This window comes from Schistocerca piceifrons, chromosome 1, assembly GCF_021461385.2.
Source record: "Schistocerca piceifrons isolate TAMUIC-IGC-003096 chromosome 1, iqSchPice1.1, whole genome shotgun sequence".
In the NCBI taxonomy this organism is placed as follows: Eukaryota; Metazoa; Arthropoda; class Insecta; order Orthoptera; family Acrididae; genus Schistocerca; species Schistocerca piceifrons.
Genome location: NC_060138.1, coordinates 392,065,583 through 392,084,008, shown reverse-complemented (window position 1 = coordinate 392,084,008; position 18,426 = coordinate 392,065,583).

The following is an 18,426-nucleotide window of genomic DNA, read 5'->3' as shown; positions in this document are numbered from 1 at the left end:
AACATAAGGGAACAGTGAGAATATGTAGAATGCACAAAACTGTACACATAAACCACGCAAATGGGAAGTCGCCAAAAACATCTGGGAGATTTTCTGGGGGAATCTCGACAAGAGATAGGGACGCACATAAGTGGAAGAATCACGAATTCATCTTTTTAAGGAAAATGTTAACCGCAATCAATTTGCACTTGGTAATTTGTCATTTCCAGTTTCTATACATTAATCTTTTAAGTTACTATTTAGTAAGGGCTCATTATCACAAAAATAAACAAGAGGTAAACCAGCATCGAAAGAAGCTGATATGTTCCGTTTAATGCAAAAGAGTTTGCTTCTAATGTTTAGCTTCTTTGTCTTCCCAGTGTTGTGTATCAGGAAATGAGCAGAGTATTAGGGCGTGAAATTCTCTGTCCCATCAACCTAACTGTATACTGAGATCATGCAAACAGAAGACTCCCCTGTTTCTTAGTCGTTGTCATGGCACGAAACTGGCTACGCAAATTTCTTATTCCCTGAAGTCTTTTTCGTTTTGTAACAAACGCTATTTCAATCCACCAGCCATCGTTTCATTGACGATAATCGCGGCTGTACATGTCCAGTTTCTCTCCCACTGCTTCTTCCAATATTCTCGACCTTGTCATGTGAGAATCGATCGTCGATAGGGCAAATATTGAAGCTCTTACATTTCGTTTAAGCATCACTGATCTCTTTGCAGGCTCTATAGTGATCAGTTAGATAAACACTGCCACGACATAATCGCCGTCAAGCTTAAATAGGAGACTTCGTGTCGTAACTGACGACGATGAAGGTCACCAGCACCACTTGAATTCTTACATAGAGATAGAAGTTCGTTCCATTTACACGTGCCCTCACCCGAATAATTTAATTTCACACCCACTTCATTTTACTCATTTATTGTCCCTTGTCTTCTACAGCGTGCATCAAAGTAATCTGCTGAAAGGTCAGTAAAATAAGAAAAAAATACATTTATCGTTTTAATTCTGCTCCTTGTGATTTACTTAATTAGAAATTTAATGTTAGCCATGTTAAATTAGAAATTTAATATCATATTAGAAATGATAACCGATAAACGGCACCTAATACTAGACGGTTTTACAGGAATTCCGACATTCAAGTTGATTCTTTGGACCATAGCGATGGATATGCTGGCTATTAATTGGAAAAAAAGAAAAAAAAACTGTAAACGGTTAAATGGGTAGAGCACGCCGGCCCAGAATATCGTTGCTCAATGAGAAACGGGCCCATCTTGCTGAAACAACACATACCAACACCAGCGTGTTCAGGAGTGGACAAAAACATGTTCTCAGTCGTGTTGACAGATCTCTACCATACGCTCGTTTTTTTTAAATAAAAGTATGAATCAGTGATCACAACTTATCACCTACCCATTTCTTCGGTTGGTTAGCAATCGGCTGCAATTCAAATGATCCTAGTTTTCGGAAAAGACATCAATGCGAAAGAATATGAACAAATAGATTGCCGATAACAGTAATAGTAAAGAAATAAACTGCATCAATAACGATAGGAAACAAACCAGAAGATAAGATACTGGTCTATGAATAAACGCATTCCACTCGCAGGAGTTAAAGGTCCAAAAGCAATCCTAAGATTAACAAAAACTTATGCCCCTGAAGAAGGAAAAACGACGATCCTAGACTTGTAACCTACGACCTCAACTATTTGCTGGATGTATTCCAATCTCTGTCTTCCTCTACAGTTTTTGCCCTCTACAGCTCCCTCTAGTACCATTGAAGTCATTCCCTCATACATTAACAGATGTCCTACCATCCTGCCCCTTCTCCTTGTCAGTGTTTTCCACATATTTCTTTCCTCTACGATTCTGCCCAAAACCTATTTATTCCATACCTTATCAGGCCACCTAATTTTCAGAATTCGTCTGTAACACCACATCACAAATGCTTCGATTCTCTTCTGTTCCGGTTTTTCCACATTCCACGTTTCACTACCATACATTGGTACGGTTCAAGCGTAAATTCTCAGAAATTTCTTCCTCAAATTAATGCCTATGTTTGATATTAATATTCTTCTCTTGGCCTGGAATCCCTTTTTCCAGTACTAGTCTGCTTTTGATGTCCTTCGTGCTCCGTCCGTCACTGGTTATTTTGCTGCCTAGATGGTAGAATTTGTTAACTTCGTGACCATCAATCCTGATGTTTCCTCTCTGTTCTCATTTCTGCAACTTCTCATTTTTCTCGTTTTTCTTCGATATACTCTCAATCTGTATTCTGTACTCATTAGACTGTTCATTACATTCAGCAGACCATTTAATTCTACTACATTTTCACTCAGGACAGCAACGTCATCGTGAATCGTATCATTGATATCCTTTCACCTTGAATTTTCATTCCATTCCTGTATCTTTCTTTTATTTTCATCATTGCTTCTTCGATGTACCGAGTGAGCAGGAGTGCCCTGCATCCCTTGCTACCTAATTATTTCATTCCTCAGGGACTTGTGTTTCTTTATTCGTGAATTTCCCTTAACATTTTTGTACTTCCTTCTTTCATCGATCAACTGAAGTATTTCTTCTGTTACCCATGGTTTCTTCGCAGTTACTTTCTTTGTGCCTATGTTTTTCTTTCCAACTTCTGTGGTTGACCCTTTTAGAGACGTCCATTGCTCTTCAACCGTAATGCCTATTGAGCTTTTTGTTATTGCTGTATCTATAGCCTTAGGGAACTTCAAGCATATCTCGTCCTTCCTCAGTACTTCCGTACCCCACTTCTTTACTTACTGATTCTTCCTAACTAATCTCTTAAACTTCAGCCTACTCATCTCACTACTAAATTGTCATCTGAGTCTGCATCTTCTTCCGGGTATGCCTTAAAATCCAGTACCTGTGTTCGGAATCTCTATCTGACCATGATGTAATCCAACTAAAATCTTCGTGTGACATCCGACCTTTTCCAAGTATACTTCTTTCTCTTCTGATCCGTGAACGGAGTATTCGTTATTACTAGCTGAAATTTACCACAGAACTCTATTAGTCTATTCCCTATCTCATTTTTTGTCCCAAGCCTATATTCTACATCTACACGGATACTCTGCAAATCACATTTAAGTGCCTGGCAGAGTGTTCATCGAACCACCTTCACGATTCTCTACTGCAACCTCGTGCAGCTCGCAGAATGAAAGAATACCTGTATCTTTCCGTACGAGCTCTGATTTCCCTTATTTTATTACGGTGATCGTTTCTACATATGTAGGTCGGCGTCAATAAAATATTTCCACATTCGGAGGAGAAAGGTGGTGATTGGAATTTCGTGAGAAGATTACTCTGCAACGAAAAACACCTTTGTTTTAATGATGTCCATCCCAAATCCTAAATCATTTCAGTGACATTCTCTCCCCTATTTCACGATAATACAAAACGTGCTGCACTTCTTTGAACTTTTTCGATTCACACTGTCAGTTCTATCTAGTAAGGATACCACATCGCCCAGCAGTATTCTAAAAGAGGACGGACAAGCGTAGTGTAGGCGGCCTCCTTAGCAGATCTGTTACATTTTCTAAGTATCCTACCAATAAAACGCAGTCTTTGGTTACCCTTCCCCACAACATTTTCTATTAGTTCCTTTCAATTTAAGTTGTTCGTAATTGTAATTCCTGCGTATTTAGTTGAATTTACGGCGTTTTGATTTGACTGATTTTTCGTGTAACCAAAGTTTAACGGATTCCTTTTAGCACTCATGTGGATGACCTCAGACATTTTCTTATTTAGAGTCTTTGTCACTTCTCGCTCTAGACAGATGTCTTTTCTAAATGGTTTTGCAATTTGTTTTGATCTTCTGATGACTTAACTAGTCGATAAACGACAGCATCGTCTGCAAACAACGTAAGAAGGCTGCTCAGATTGTCTCCCAAATCGTTTATGTAGATAAGGAATTGCAAAAGGGCTATAACACTACCTTGGGGAACGCCAAAAATCACTTCTGTTTTACTCGATGACTTTCCTTCAATTACTACCAACTGTGACCTCTCTGGCAGGAAGTCTAGAATCCAGTCACATAACTTGACGATATCCCATAAGCACGCAATTTCACTACAAGCCGCTTGTGTGGAACAGTGTCAAAAGCCTTCCGGAAATCCAGAAATTCGGAATCAATTTGAAATCACTTGTCAATAGCACTCATCTTCATGCGTGTAAAGAGCTAGTTGTGTTTCACAAGAACGATGTTTTCTAAATCCGTGTTGACTGTGTCAACAGACAGTTTTCTTCGAGGTAGTTCATAATGCTCGAACACAATATATGTTCCAAAATCCTGCTGCATATCGACGTTAATGATATGGGCCTGTAATTTAGTGAATTACTCCTACCACCTTTCTTGAGTGTTGGTGTGACCTGTTCTACTTTCCAGTCTTTGGCTACGGATCTTTCCTTGAGTGAACGTTTGTGTATGATTGTTAATTATGGAGCTATTGTATCAGCATACCCTGAAAGGAACCTATTTGGTATACAGTCTGGACCAGAAGACTTGCTTTTATTAAGTGATTTAAGTTACTGCACTACTCCGAGGATAAATACTTCTACGTTACTCACGTTGGCAGTGTCCTTGATTCGAATACTGGAATACTTACTTCGTCTTCTTTTGTGAAGGTGTTTCGGAAGGCTGTGTTTAGCAACTCCGCTTTGGCAGCACCGTCTTCGATAGTATCTCCATTGCTATTGCGCAGAGAAGCCATTGATTGTGTCTTGCAGCTAGCATACTTCACATACGACCAGAATCTCTTTGGATTTTCTGCTAGGTTTCGAGACAGTTTCATTGTGAAAAGTATTATAAGCATCACACACTGAAGCCCGCTCTAAATTTTGAGCTTCTGTAAAACATCGCCAATCTTATAGATAATGCGTCTGTTTGAATTTGGCATGTTTTTTTCGTTGTGACCTTTTCTTCTACTCCTTCCCTTACAACTGCAATCCAGTCCCCAATGACTATTCAATTTTCATGTCCATTTATGTGCTGTATTATCCTTTCAATATCCTCGTATACTTTCTCTATCTCTTCATCTTCAGCTTGCGACATCGTCATATACACCTGAACTATATTTGTCAGTGTTGGTTTGCTGTCGATTCTGATAAGAACAACCCTATCACTGAACTGTTCACAGTAACACACTCTCTGGTCTACTTTGTTATTCATAACCAATCCTACTCCCGAATCCTTGGTACTTTAAAATGAACATGAACAGTCTCGATCGCAAGGAATTTTTATCTTTGTGGTTACCGGTTTCGGTCAGTTAGTGAGCATCTTCAAACCTCATACAGTGTTGACTCCGTTCACCGCCACCACCTACTAACATGATATGAAATCTGAAGATGGTCGGTAACTGACCGAAGCCGGTAACCACAAAAATAAAAGTTCCTTGTTGTCGAGACAGTCCATGTTTATTTTAAAATTGACGTTCGGTTTAAAAATAGGTTAATCTAAAACAAACTACCAAATTGATTTACGTACCGTTAATCACAATATAAATTGTTCTTATTACGTTGTATTATATTTTGTAGATGGATGAAAATGGCTTAATGCCAAAATAGCAATCGGAAAACAAAATTCTAAACGCTGAGACTAAGATGAAATTTTTAGAAGTTGTGGACCCACGCTACATGATGTTAATTGATCCTAAATAGTTGCAATAAAAATCATATTTTACTTACGGAAATCTCAAGACTAAAAATGGAAATTTGAAAATTCCGAAAATAGCAGGCACATCTAGAGAAAGCGTATGTAATCAAAACGGAAAAATAATGTTTTTTGTGCATTTGATCGTTTAAAAATTACCATTAGTTTCTTTTGGAAGAAAGACATACAACAAATGATGGATTGCCTGAACAGGTTAGAGGCACTAGTGTTTATCAGGCAAATTGGAGACAACAGAAGAAAACAATTAAGGATCAAAAGGAAGAACAAATTTCCAAAGTTTATTTCTTAGAAGACAGCACCACAACAGATCTCTAAGAAAATCCGATGACAAAACCATTAGCAAATTTGGAAAACGGCAGAAGACTTAGAAGAAGAATGAAAAAATATAAAAAACAGAAAATGAAATAGAGAAAACGCAGAGGAGTAAAGGTTTGAATGCCAGAGATGGAAACAGCAATCAAGACTTATGTAAATAATGTTACAAACGAAAAGTATAATTAATATAAAGAAACTAGAAAAAATGGGAAATAGACAAATCTGAAAGAGTACACAAAATCGTGGGAAAGCTTTAATAACAATATAAAGCATGATTAACATGACAAACTATCGCTTATAAAGTGATGAAGCAGAGAAGAAAATGATCGTAAGTATACATGTCAGTAATATAGGAGAGACTGAATAGATGCCTCATTACAAGAAATTGTGGTATTTAATTCAGACATTACCTGAACTAAATGAGACGAAAGGCCTGGAAAATATTGAAAGAAATGACAGAAGCTATAAACGCTACAAAAATAGGAAAGCCGCTGATTTACATGGCATTAATATCAAACGATGGAAATACGGAGTGTTGCTCTTACATCTAAGGCTTCTTCACATCTTTAATCAATGTTGGGCAAATAAGAAGGTAGCAAAAGACTGGCTAACAGTGAAAATAACGTCTTTTTTAAAAAAGAGAGGTGAAAATAAATGTAGTAACTATCGAGGTAAAAGCCTCCTGGATTCAACCTATAAACTATATGCAAAAATTATCTATATGCAAAAATTATCACAGAAACGTTTCGTGGAAGAACTGATATTTCAAGAAGAATCAGGTTTTAGAAAAGGACGATCAGCTATTGACAATGTTTTTACACTGCAACAAGTTACATAAATGAGCGAGAGTTCAGTAGGGAAACCCATCTTGCTTTAGTGGATCTTGGAAAAAGCATTCGATGATGTGAATAGAGTAATGCTGTTGAATATCATGGCTATTAAGAGCCTATACACAAACACCGAAACAGTTGTAGATATGCGAAATGTGACAACGAAGTAATCAGCAAATGGAAAATGTTGAACGTAATAGGAGTATTTTTAGATCGTAACACAAGACTAAACGTAATTTTGTGTGCAGATGACCTAACTATGATTACAGAGAATGAAGACGATCTTCAGGTGGGGGTCTATATGTTGCAGCAGATAGCTTCAGACTACAACCAAACACAGTCGGTATATAGAACGGAAACTGTGTAGGGAATAAAAATTGTAAGAGCGACTTCTGGGAGAGCGGAAGTAGAGACGTTTCTGTTTCAGGAGGCACTCTACCACATCGCACCTTGGATTTCCCTTGGAAAGGTGATGGTAACTTGTTGTCGCCGATAGGCGCAGTGAAAACACATTCGGAAATAGTTATTTATTTCGATAACTTACAATCAGTGTCCCGACTCGATGATGACAACGGTTGTCCGTTGAGATTTCGCGTTGTAAGCGGCCTTCACCTGCTGACGGCAGCTGACGATCCACTCGCAGTTCCTAGCCGGCAGCTGCTACGGTGATTGCCGTCCGCAGTGGCTCCAGAGCTGGCCGAACCGCGATGCCGCGGCAGTGAGTGAAGGCGGTGCTTGTGTTGAACACGACGATATGGGAGGTACTCTGTCCCCTCCCGCTCACCGGCTTTCTTCTTCATCTGTCGAACCGCGGTGACGGTTGCCTTTGTAGCCGTGTAGTTCGACAATCTTGCCATGCTGGTCAGTCAGCCAAAGTATCAGGAACGCTGGTGTCCTAAACCGGTACGATAAGCGAAACTACCGGGTCCAACCATCTGCCACAGTGGCAGGCTGTGATGCTGAACTCAGCGAATGGTGATTATGGGAAGGTATTCACCATTACCAGTAACGGCTGTCATTGCTCAGCAGCGAGCAGGAAATTGACGACAGACTTCTGCCAGACGTCTCATCACTATAATCAGGGAATCGAGTGCGATTGTTGTGTACACCACAGTACCATCTGACTGACTGCCTAATGAGCAAAAATTCTAGGGTGTTTATGGAGCTTAGTAGTGGCTAATGCTTACCCAAAGTCACTTGCATAGGTCTTGCTATTACGAAGGTATCAGTGGTTATAACATTGCTTGCTTAATGAGTTTCTTGTAGTACAGGACTATTCGGTAAAAGCTCCTGGAATCGTTCGTTGTTAGCAACGAAGGTGACATGATCATGTCTAGCCGCTCTGCCCCGCTGCATTTCTCCTGAGGTCCGCTGTTTGGATCGCCCCAAGCGCCTGTGTTGTGTCTTCCCCAGACCCACTCTCGGTGGTGAAATGTTATTTTTCGCGCCCACCTCCTGTCAACACCGCCATAATCTAAGCGAGTTAGCTCCGCTCTGGCACTTTGAAAATTTTAACCGTTCGCTGCCTTGTACAAGGGTCGGATGCAATAAAATGCTTCTATGGCATAGAACACTTTAATAATAACATAGCGGAAGGGTGTATACAACTACTTTTATATTTCCTTACCCCAAGCCTTTACTATGTATTTAATTGCAGCAGAATGTACTGTACAATAAACTGTATGTTACACATTTTCATCACGTGATATATAATAATATCACCTGATGAAAATGTGTAACATACAGTTTATTATTTGAATAAATACATACCTTAAAGGCGTAGGTATAATTTAAAATTTGGACGTGTGTAATTTGTCCAAATTAGGAAACCGGTTGCTTCATTTGGGCCTTCAGTTGCTTAAGTTGGATCTGATGGTAAAACGTGAGTGGTAGGTAAATAAAAACTGTAATATTTTAAAGAACTTATATTTACACATGATATTTACGTAGTCAGGCCTTATTATGCAAAAAATGTTTTTGGAGAACCCATCACTAGTTAGATACTTATATTGGTACATTATAGAAAACTGTTTGGTCCTCGTAAAGCGCTTCAAATTGAAACAAAGAATAAACTAGGAAACTTGTGCACAGAAAAATTTGAGAAAATTTGACACACTGGAATACAGTAATCATGTCTATAGACTGAGATTAAGAATGCCAGGTTACGGTGAAGTCTAATTAGCCTGAACAGAAATATTTCTTTAGGCTGGGCTTAGCACTGATTCATCGTTTATGAAATTATAGTTTACAGTCCACACCCTGTATCACGCAGTCTGCTTTTGTCTCCTTTTACAAAACACACCACCAGCTCGACTTGCCAACGGTGTCGTTTGTCGTATGTTCGTTGGGAAATAATAGATTACTGGTTCTTTAATTGATCTTCCATTGCTCCAATCGTTGCTTATATGGGCTGCTAATGATTACGTGAAATGGTTCAAATGGCTCTGAGTACTATGGTAACTCATATATCTGAGCTATATCGAATGCAAGTTTACTAACATCTTTGATCGAAATCCGGAAAACCTTTCTTCGGATACGAGTATGTGGTGTGCGAATACTATTTCCATCTCACGCGAAAACGTTTATTGTCTTCGCAATGTCTTCATTTGTGACCTTGTTTTTACTGTGAGCATATCTATTGTAGCGTTGGGTACTCCGTATACAAGGATACACTCATTAAGTTGATAGTCACTGTTTCCGTTTCTGCCACGGCGACTTTCAGCTCATCTTCTGTCCATTTCCCGTAAATTCCTCTTATTGCCATCTTGGAAACCTGAAAACATTACCCCTGCTTATTTCTTGTTGTAAAAGTGCAGTTAAATGTTAATTATTATGAGTGTGCCCTAGAATGGACCGGTCGCAATTAGAAAACACAGAGCTCCAATTTCGGTAACTGGACGCCATGTAATAAAAGATAATGCTACAGGAACACACAAAATTGAACTTCAGTTTTTGAGATGTCTGGTTGTTAACTAATAAAAGACACTTATGAACTATACTGCAGATAATTTGTTTACTTACACCGCATACAGTACCATTTGATTTGTAGCACAACACTAATAACATAAATGAAGACAACACAATAATGGCAATTATTATTGCTTGGATGCAGTCGAAAACTAATAGGCCACGCAACCTTGACAACTTGAAGGTTTAAGAGTCAACTACCCGATAGGCCACGCGATCTTGGCAGTTTGAAGGTTTAAGTTACCAAAGTACGAAGGTGGTCCAGCTTAAGCAACGGTCCAACTTTGGGAACTCTCCTCTAGTAATATAACAGCAGACCTAATGTTAAACATTTTAGAGACTTCAGATTCCGCTGCACGCTTCATACCACGGAGGACCGAGCCTATAAGCAAAGTCAATACGACGCTTCGAGTTAAGTGTCCCAATAGCACTCGCGGCCGTATCATTGGCATATCAAACTGTTTCTAACTGTAATAGTTGTCACACTATGTTAAACCTTGAACACAAGACTATAATTCTTAATGAGTAGATTCTGACAGCACTTTAAACTTTTAATTTCGGTCAATAATTACATGCAATTCTGAAAATCAAATTTTTGTTGCACTTAGAAGCCGTTAGATAGACAACCAGTAACTGGGACTATGAACTGTTAATCGAAATAGCCATTTAGATATCCCTGGTATCGGCGCAGTGGTACAATGTTGCCTGATATTCATCATTCCATAAAACAAAATTAAATTCAAAACTTGAACTTGTGGTATCAACATTCGATACCACACTTGTTAGGGGTTGCAGTTATCGACCGGGGTCAGTACTAGTATCGCTGGACCCGTGAGTCGAGACTAGCGCCGCTGGTGCTGCTCCGCGGGTTGCAGAAAGTCTCTAGCGAGCTCTCGGCCACTCTTACTCCGGACGTCAAGTAGGAAAGTAGTATAGCCTTCAGCTGATAGGAAGCAACCTCTAACAAGGCGCTTAGTAAGGTATGGCCTATGTGATGCTCTCTGTTTGTAATTATATTCCTCCTGACTATGAACACTCGTGCACCACCAGTTAAGAACAATATATTATTCTTTACCAACGACTTCTAATTATTTTAGTCGTTGTAGTCCCAGACTATGCATCTAGCTCCTTATCGACTTCACTGACAAACCTGCTGTATATGCAAGGATGAGATCTGTATGTTTCTATTTAGCATTGGCCACCAGTCATTCACAATGGCGACGATTCGTTCGTCGTCATCATAAGAGAACTGTTCACATATTTGGCAAACTAATTAATTCAGTGCAAAAGAATTGATTAATTAGTACAGTGGTGAAAAATACTTCTTCAAAACATAATTGATATGAACAGTATTCTGCTATTGGCAGTAACCAGACACAGGTATTACAAAACGTCAATAGCGTATGCAATATCCAAAAAGAACAATTTCTATTAGTAAATTCTTAAAAGTGACTCGAAATGAGGAATCAGTTACATTTAGCTTTTTGTAGGCAGGTAACGATGCAGCTGCGATCACCCTCTGACACTGCAGCTAGATATCCATTCGTTCAGCAGAGCTCGGTCCTGAGGACATTCGCCTGTCAGTACGATTTATCTTTCTCATTATTTCCACCACAGTTAATACCTAGCATTTTTAGTAGCAGTATTACAACTCTGTGTGGTTTTGTGCGTCTACTGTTGCGGAGCTTTCCTTACAACACCACTACTACTACAGACTGCTGACCGAAGGGCCCGAGTTTGATTCCCGGTTGGGTTGGCGGTGGTGGTGGTTAGTGTTTAACGTCCCGTCGACAACGAGGTCATTAGAGACGGAGCGCAAGCTCGAGTTAGGGAAGGATTGGGAAGGAAATCGGCCGTGCCCTTTCAAAGGAACCATCTCGGCATTCGTCTGAAACGATTTAGGGAAATCACGGAAAACCTAAATCAGGATGGCCGGAGACGGGATTGAACCGTCGTCCTCACGAATGCGAGTCCAGTGTGCTAACCACTGCGCCACCTCGCTCGGTACCCGGCTGGGTTGGAGATTTTCACCACTCGGGGGCTGGATGTTGTACTGCCCTTACGTTTGTAGCCGATAAGGAAATAGTCTCCTATACACAGTGGTATCGTCTGTCCATTACTGATATGGCTGAGTGGGCACAGCCCAAAAGCCAATTAAAAAATTCACTGCTGCTGCAAGCGGGTAATCCGGCGCGCTCAAACATTCAAGCATTGACTATGGTCATTAAGGCCCCTCATTCAACATACATTAGTTTACACACAGCGATTTTTAAAGTGAAAAAATATTATCATAACAACAGCTACAGAGTAATTTACACGTGAAAACAGTGACATAAGAAGAAAAATAATCTCTCTTACCATAAAGGGGAGATAATGTAAATCACAATGCATGGAGTTGTCAGAGTACCTCTTTAGTAAAAAAGAAAATTATATATATATATATATATATATATATATATATATATATATATATATATAAATTAGAAAGGAAGTTGCGTTTAACGTGCAGTCGTCGTTAGAGACGGAGGGCAAGCACGGATGGTGGGAAGGAAATCAGCCGTGCCCTTTCAAAGATAACATCCCGGCATTTGCCTGGAGCGATTTAGGGAAATCACGGAAAACCTAAATCTTGATGGTCAGGCGAGGATTTGATCCGTCGTCCTCGCGAGCGCGAGTCCAGTGTGCTTACCGCTGCGCCACTTCGACGCCTCGTTCGGTTTCTTTAGTCACGTTCATCTCTAAAACGTAAATGTAAACTACCCTACTCGACAAAAAGTTTGGTACACCCAAAAGGACATGAGTAAATGAAATAAAATTTCACGGATTGTCAGGGACATGACGATCTTTTCAGCCACAACGGAGAACTAGGCAGTATGAGCCCCGGTATGATTATGACGTTGCACCTCCTCTGCCCTGAATAAATTCACTGATTCAGTTGGGAAGGGTGCCATAAACCCTTGTATCCTCTTCCAAGGCAAGCTGGCCCACAACGACTATAACTGGTCCCAAAATCTTGGATACCGGCACCGGGAAGAGTATAATCTACCCAGCTGGTCCCACACAAGTTTTATCGGAGACAGACCTGGGAATCTACCTGGCCACGGGAGTACCTCAACATCACACACATATTTCATAGAGACACGTGCCATGTGTGGACGATTATTCTCCTGTTCGAAAATGCCACTACGATACCATTCCATGAAAGGTTACACATGAGGACGCAGGATATCAACGACTTACGATTATATCGTCAGAGACCTCTCAACTGCTACCAACCGTGACCAGAAGTTATACCCAATGGCTTCCCACATCATGAGGCCCAAGAATAACACAAATATGCCTCTCCAAAAGAGTGGAAGAACGGGACGTCTTCCCGGGTAGCCAACATACTCGGCAACGATGGGCAGCCGGGATATTACAGAACGGCAATTCATTGCTGAACAGAATCCGATGCCATTCAACACCAGTCCATACTTCCCGATCACTGCACAATTACAATACAGCCGTTTGCGTTGTAGTTGGGACCTACAATTATGGATAGACAGATGTAACGCGGAAGGCTACGAATTATGTATCATCATGTGTCATTTTCTGTTACTGTCTTATTAACATGAATACCTCTGAAACAGGCAGGCCTTTGGCAATCGCAATTTCAGTTAATTACAACATGGATTGAGCAAGATATCGGATCTCAGTCATAGGGCAATAAAAACAGGTAGGACTTGAATAATAAGTGTTTCAGCCAACCCAAATTATCAAACAGCTCTTAACTTAATTAAAAGGGAACAGATAGGCCTTCAGTAATAACAGCTTCAGTTAAGTAAAATTTCCAGATAGTAAACAGCCAGGTCTTCAATAACAGCAGATCTAAGTAAAATTATCAAATAGAAAATAGGTAGGCCTTCAATGATAACAACTTCAGTTAAGCAAAATTACCGTATGCAAACAGGCAGTCCTTCAATAATAACAGTTAAGATATCAAAACCCAAAGCTTAAATGAACTTCACGAATCGAAGTTGAAGCTTGCCGGTTCCAAAGGCTGCTCAGAATTCAACACAGCGAAAATGGCTTCAATTGTCTCATCGGTGTGCCACGTCCCAGAGCTGGTGGGCCGGGCTATGCACGAAGACGGCACCCGAGGTCAACCACGGATTCACATCGGCCCACAGATTTGCTCAGCAACCACTCGCAACCTCTCACACCGTCCTCCTCGCTCCGTTACCACTCTCCAACCCACCACGACACAATACAGCCCGTCCCCCATCGTCGACATCGAGCAAAGATGTTAGTGGTTAAATTTCCTTTAATTTACGTCTATGGTCACAAACTCCTTGTTCACAGATTACCAGTTTCGGTCTATAATGAGTTTCGGTCTATAATGACCGTCTTCAGGTCTGCAGCAAAAGAGATGGGAAAAACATGAATACACTCGCAGATTGTCTACACCTTGAAAACAATAAATAGACCACTACTGACATGTATATGCATTAGCGCACCAGCGCATATATTAGATGTGAGTAGTACCTTTCATTATGGTCTATTTATTGTTTCTAAGGTGTAGACAATCTGCGAGTGTATTTATGTTTTTCCCATCTTTTTTTGCCAGTAGTACCTTTCATTATGGTCTATTTATTGTTTTTAAGGTGTAGACAATCTGCGAGTGTATTTTTTCCCATCTTTTTTGCCGGAGATCTGAAGATGGTCATTATAGACCGAAACCGGTAATCTGTGAACAAAAAGTTTGTGACCATAGACGAAAAGGAAATTTATTCTATATACGGGTCATTGTTTAATAAGAGGGACATCAGACGACAGACCGGGCTTGTGGCGCTGAAATTCGAAAGGTGACGCCAGCAACCCTGGTTGGTGTCAACGGCAGCCCATGTATGGGTCGGCAATATCCTAGTGTGTTTGCTGATAGACTCAGGCCAACTGTGCGAGATGACACAGAGTGTTGCATGGCGCTCATTGCTTGTTGCTAGATTGCAAGTGCAAATGTAAAGGGGCTACGATGTGCGTAGTGCACAATACGGCGATCCCGTCTTTTACTGGGCATGCGTGGTGGGCCAGAAGCTTGACGATGTGTGTGCCTGCCCTTACGTTCCCATGTAGTCCAACACCGGACTGTTGACAAATTCGAATCCCCCACAAACCTGGATACCGCACGATTCCGTCAGCCGACCAAATGCGGATTCGCTATGAGTTCCCCTTTCAGACTATTGTCACGTGCCGATAACGCTCTCTCAAATGCGTTTGCGGCGTCCCCGCGTCCTTCACAGCGATCACTCAACATCCCTACCACGGCTGGTAACAACACAAATGCCCTCTGGTGACGGTCCTACCTGTCACAGAGAACTGCAACTCAAATAATTTACATACCCGCCGATGGTGTGAGTACGAAGTTGACATTCGACAAGTGTTCTGGGTACTTCACTTGTTTGTCAGTTTACGTAATTCTTATTATATGTATTTCCATTTGTCTACATACTGCATGTAGCGGGTCGAATAGCAAAGCATTCTGATGAAAATTTCACCTACAATACACCCTAGTCTCCTTGCCAGTCAGTTATATCACACTTGTTTTAAGCATAATAAGATATCTCTGTCTACTCTGCACTAGGGCTACAAGGAATCGTATGTAGTCGTTAGTAACGAGCCCCGCAGTACGGTTCCGTTACTACATGAATCGTTCCGTTAACCGGGCTTCTTTCCTCGCATTCAGTTCGTGACCAATTTAACCGAGTCGGTTTTCGTGTTCGGTGTTCCTTCAGTTCGTTACCCTCAACGGTCTCCAAGCAACGTAAATGTTTCGTTATTCACCTCTCTTTTCTTACTAACTTTCGGACCAACCCGATAGGTTCATAAACCTCCAGTTTCTTACTTTCAGTGGAGAAATTAGTTATTGAAAGGGAGTAAAGAATACATTTTATCACTCTTCATATTTTCTTTCCCGCAATTTTTGAATTGTGCAGAGTCGCCAGTATTCATGGTGTTCCAGTTCTTTACACCCAGATACGTTTTATCGCGTGCAGTAGATGGCGAAGGTGACTTATGTGGGAAACTGTATGTCTCCAGCATAACTTACCTCGACTCAACTACATATCGTTTAAAGCACTCACTTCGATTGAGTCAGTTATAATGAAAAGGTCATGAGTTCAATTTTTCACAAATTCAGATTTCAGTACTTTTGCATTCTCCAGAACTCATGACGTTCTCATATTACATCTTCTCATTAGTTTTATGTAATATTTTTTAAATCGTCTGAAGTAGCGTATGGCTTATGTCCCTACATTAGCAACAATCAAATTTTACCAGTACCTATTTCATGATCTACTGTTGGCTCCACATTGTAAGACAAATCTTGTGTGGTTGTTGTCTAATCTTTCATTAGTAGTGGCTGTTAAATCAGAAAAGAGAGCATGGACTCAAATGAAGATGGTTACAGCCGTGACAAGACGAAAGACATACGACATTATGATAAATAGAAACACATCACAATAAAGAAGGCTAGATTACGAGAAGCATAAATTAACTACAAAGGACAAAACATTCCTGCGACTGGTATGTTTGAAAAATTTTTTTAATGGTTTCCTATTCGGGGGCACTCTTTCCTACCTTGTCATAGGGTGTTTGGGGGTATAAGGTTACGACAAACTGATAGAGTTTAGACTGTGAAAGAATATATTGAACTTATTCTACATTCTGCCAATAAAAAGAACTCATTCATTGTCAAACACCTTGAGGGTAACATTTTTAAGAACTATAAGGACTGGTGGCCAGATGTTTTTAAATGCAATTCCCAAAGTTTAGAAACAATGAGAAAAAGCAGTTCAATGACAGTCAACGTCAGTGTTTCACAATACAATATGCTTGAGTATGACAGCCACAACCCAGAGGTGTTAGTAACCCTATCATTCATTGATGGACTGACTCAAAACTTTTTCAGACCTTTAAAACCCCTAGCAAATATCAGACTCCCATAATCTTAGCACACGGAGTGAGATGCCCTATAAACAAAGTTAAGATAAACGATGTAAAAAAAAAAAACTGGAACAGTACGTCCCAGAGGAGCACACAAACTATATTGATTTATTCACTTGGCCTACAACAGCTGAAGAAGATGAAAAGTATGAGATCTACAGAAAATGTTGCAGCAATGCTTATCTGTAATGATGATTTTGTTAAAATACTATTTTTAATTTGTGTTTATTAATAAATTCTCAAAATTTTATAGTTGCACTATTATTTATTTTAATTTGGTTCAAAAGGTCAGGAGTCCAAGACAACAAAAATTAATTTGAAGAATGTGAAAATAAAAATTGATGATGTGAAGATGTAGATTTAATAGTTTTCAGGTACACCAGAGTATAAAAGTCCAAGTACTTCATACCTTCTACGATTGAAGCGTAAAATAGTTTTCTTTGAATATCTCAAAATTACGTTTTATGGACTTATGACATTTTCATAATAACTGATTCGATTGTAAAAGTGAACTGTGATCTGAGGTGAGTGAGGAGATTAGTTCCATTTCTCATCGACTTGTTAAAATACTAGCACGAGTTCACGGTAACGGTAATTTACTTTTTTCTCATTGTGTACTGCAATACTCAGAACGAAAAAGGAGTAAATTGTGAGGTTTTTTTTCAGAGAAGAGGCTGGAGAAAAAACAGTGTGTAGTTTATTAGACAGTCGTTCAGTCAGAGGAGAGTCCACAACGTATCTGGGGAAAAAATTGCTAACGAAACATCTAACATTATTGAGAACTGCAACATAAGCTACAGGTTCCTACACTATCGCTACCTCTAACACTATCACCGCCGGCTCCGAGGGCTTTCCGACTGCGGCGTTTCCGATGTTTTCGTAGGTGTCGTAGGTACCGTAGCGATTCTGACCAACCAGTTGAACACCTGGTATTTTCGAAAAGAGCCTCCCGAAATGCTGCCGCTTCCTTTGACACAGCAACAGAGAAGTGCAACAGCACTGCTCCTCGTTTCACACACAGCAATTTAAGCTGCACTCTTAGGTTCTTCCTTACCGCACCCTGGAAAATCGTGATACACTCGGGAAACACAGCCAAATATTTGGGACAAGCAAGTACACAAATATTTAGTTTTTTAATCAGAACAAAATAGAAAAATAAAAAAAATTCATTTAAACATGTCTACGAACTTCGTGCATAGCCAGTCCTAAGCCTGGATAAAAAAGGAGAGATGTTGTTATGTAACCGCCATAATAGGCATGGCTAGAACCAATCAGTTTAGCCCACTGATATTTCCGACCAGTCTCCCCCACTGTTGTGGCTGCCTTTGACTATGAGAGAAGTCACTGCTAAAATATTTGTGACAGCGAATGCCACGTTGGCGTGACAGGTCGCAAAGTCCACGGCTGACACCCCACTACCAGTAGGAACAAATTTTTCTTCATAGTTCGACTGGTTTGTCAACAAACACTACTGTGCTCGGAGGTAACGGAATGTGACGTTTGGGTAACGAAAGTAAGGAATAACGTGTCATCTGTAACGGGTACATGTCTTGCTACTGCGGTTCAGAATTTAGTCGTTGCTTCTGCATCCGTACCCTGCAGCTGGTTTTAGCTTGGACGTCTCTCCTTACGGAACGACGAACGTTGGGACT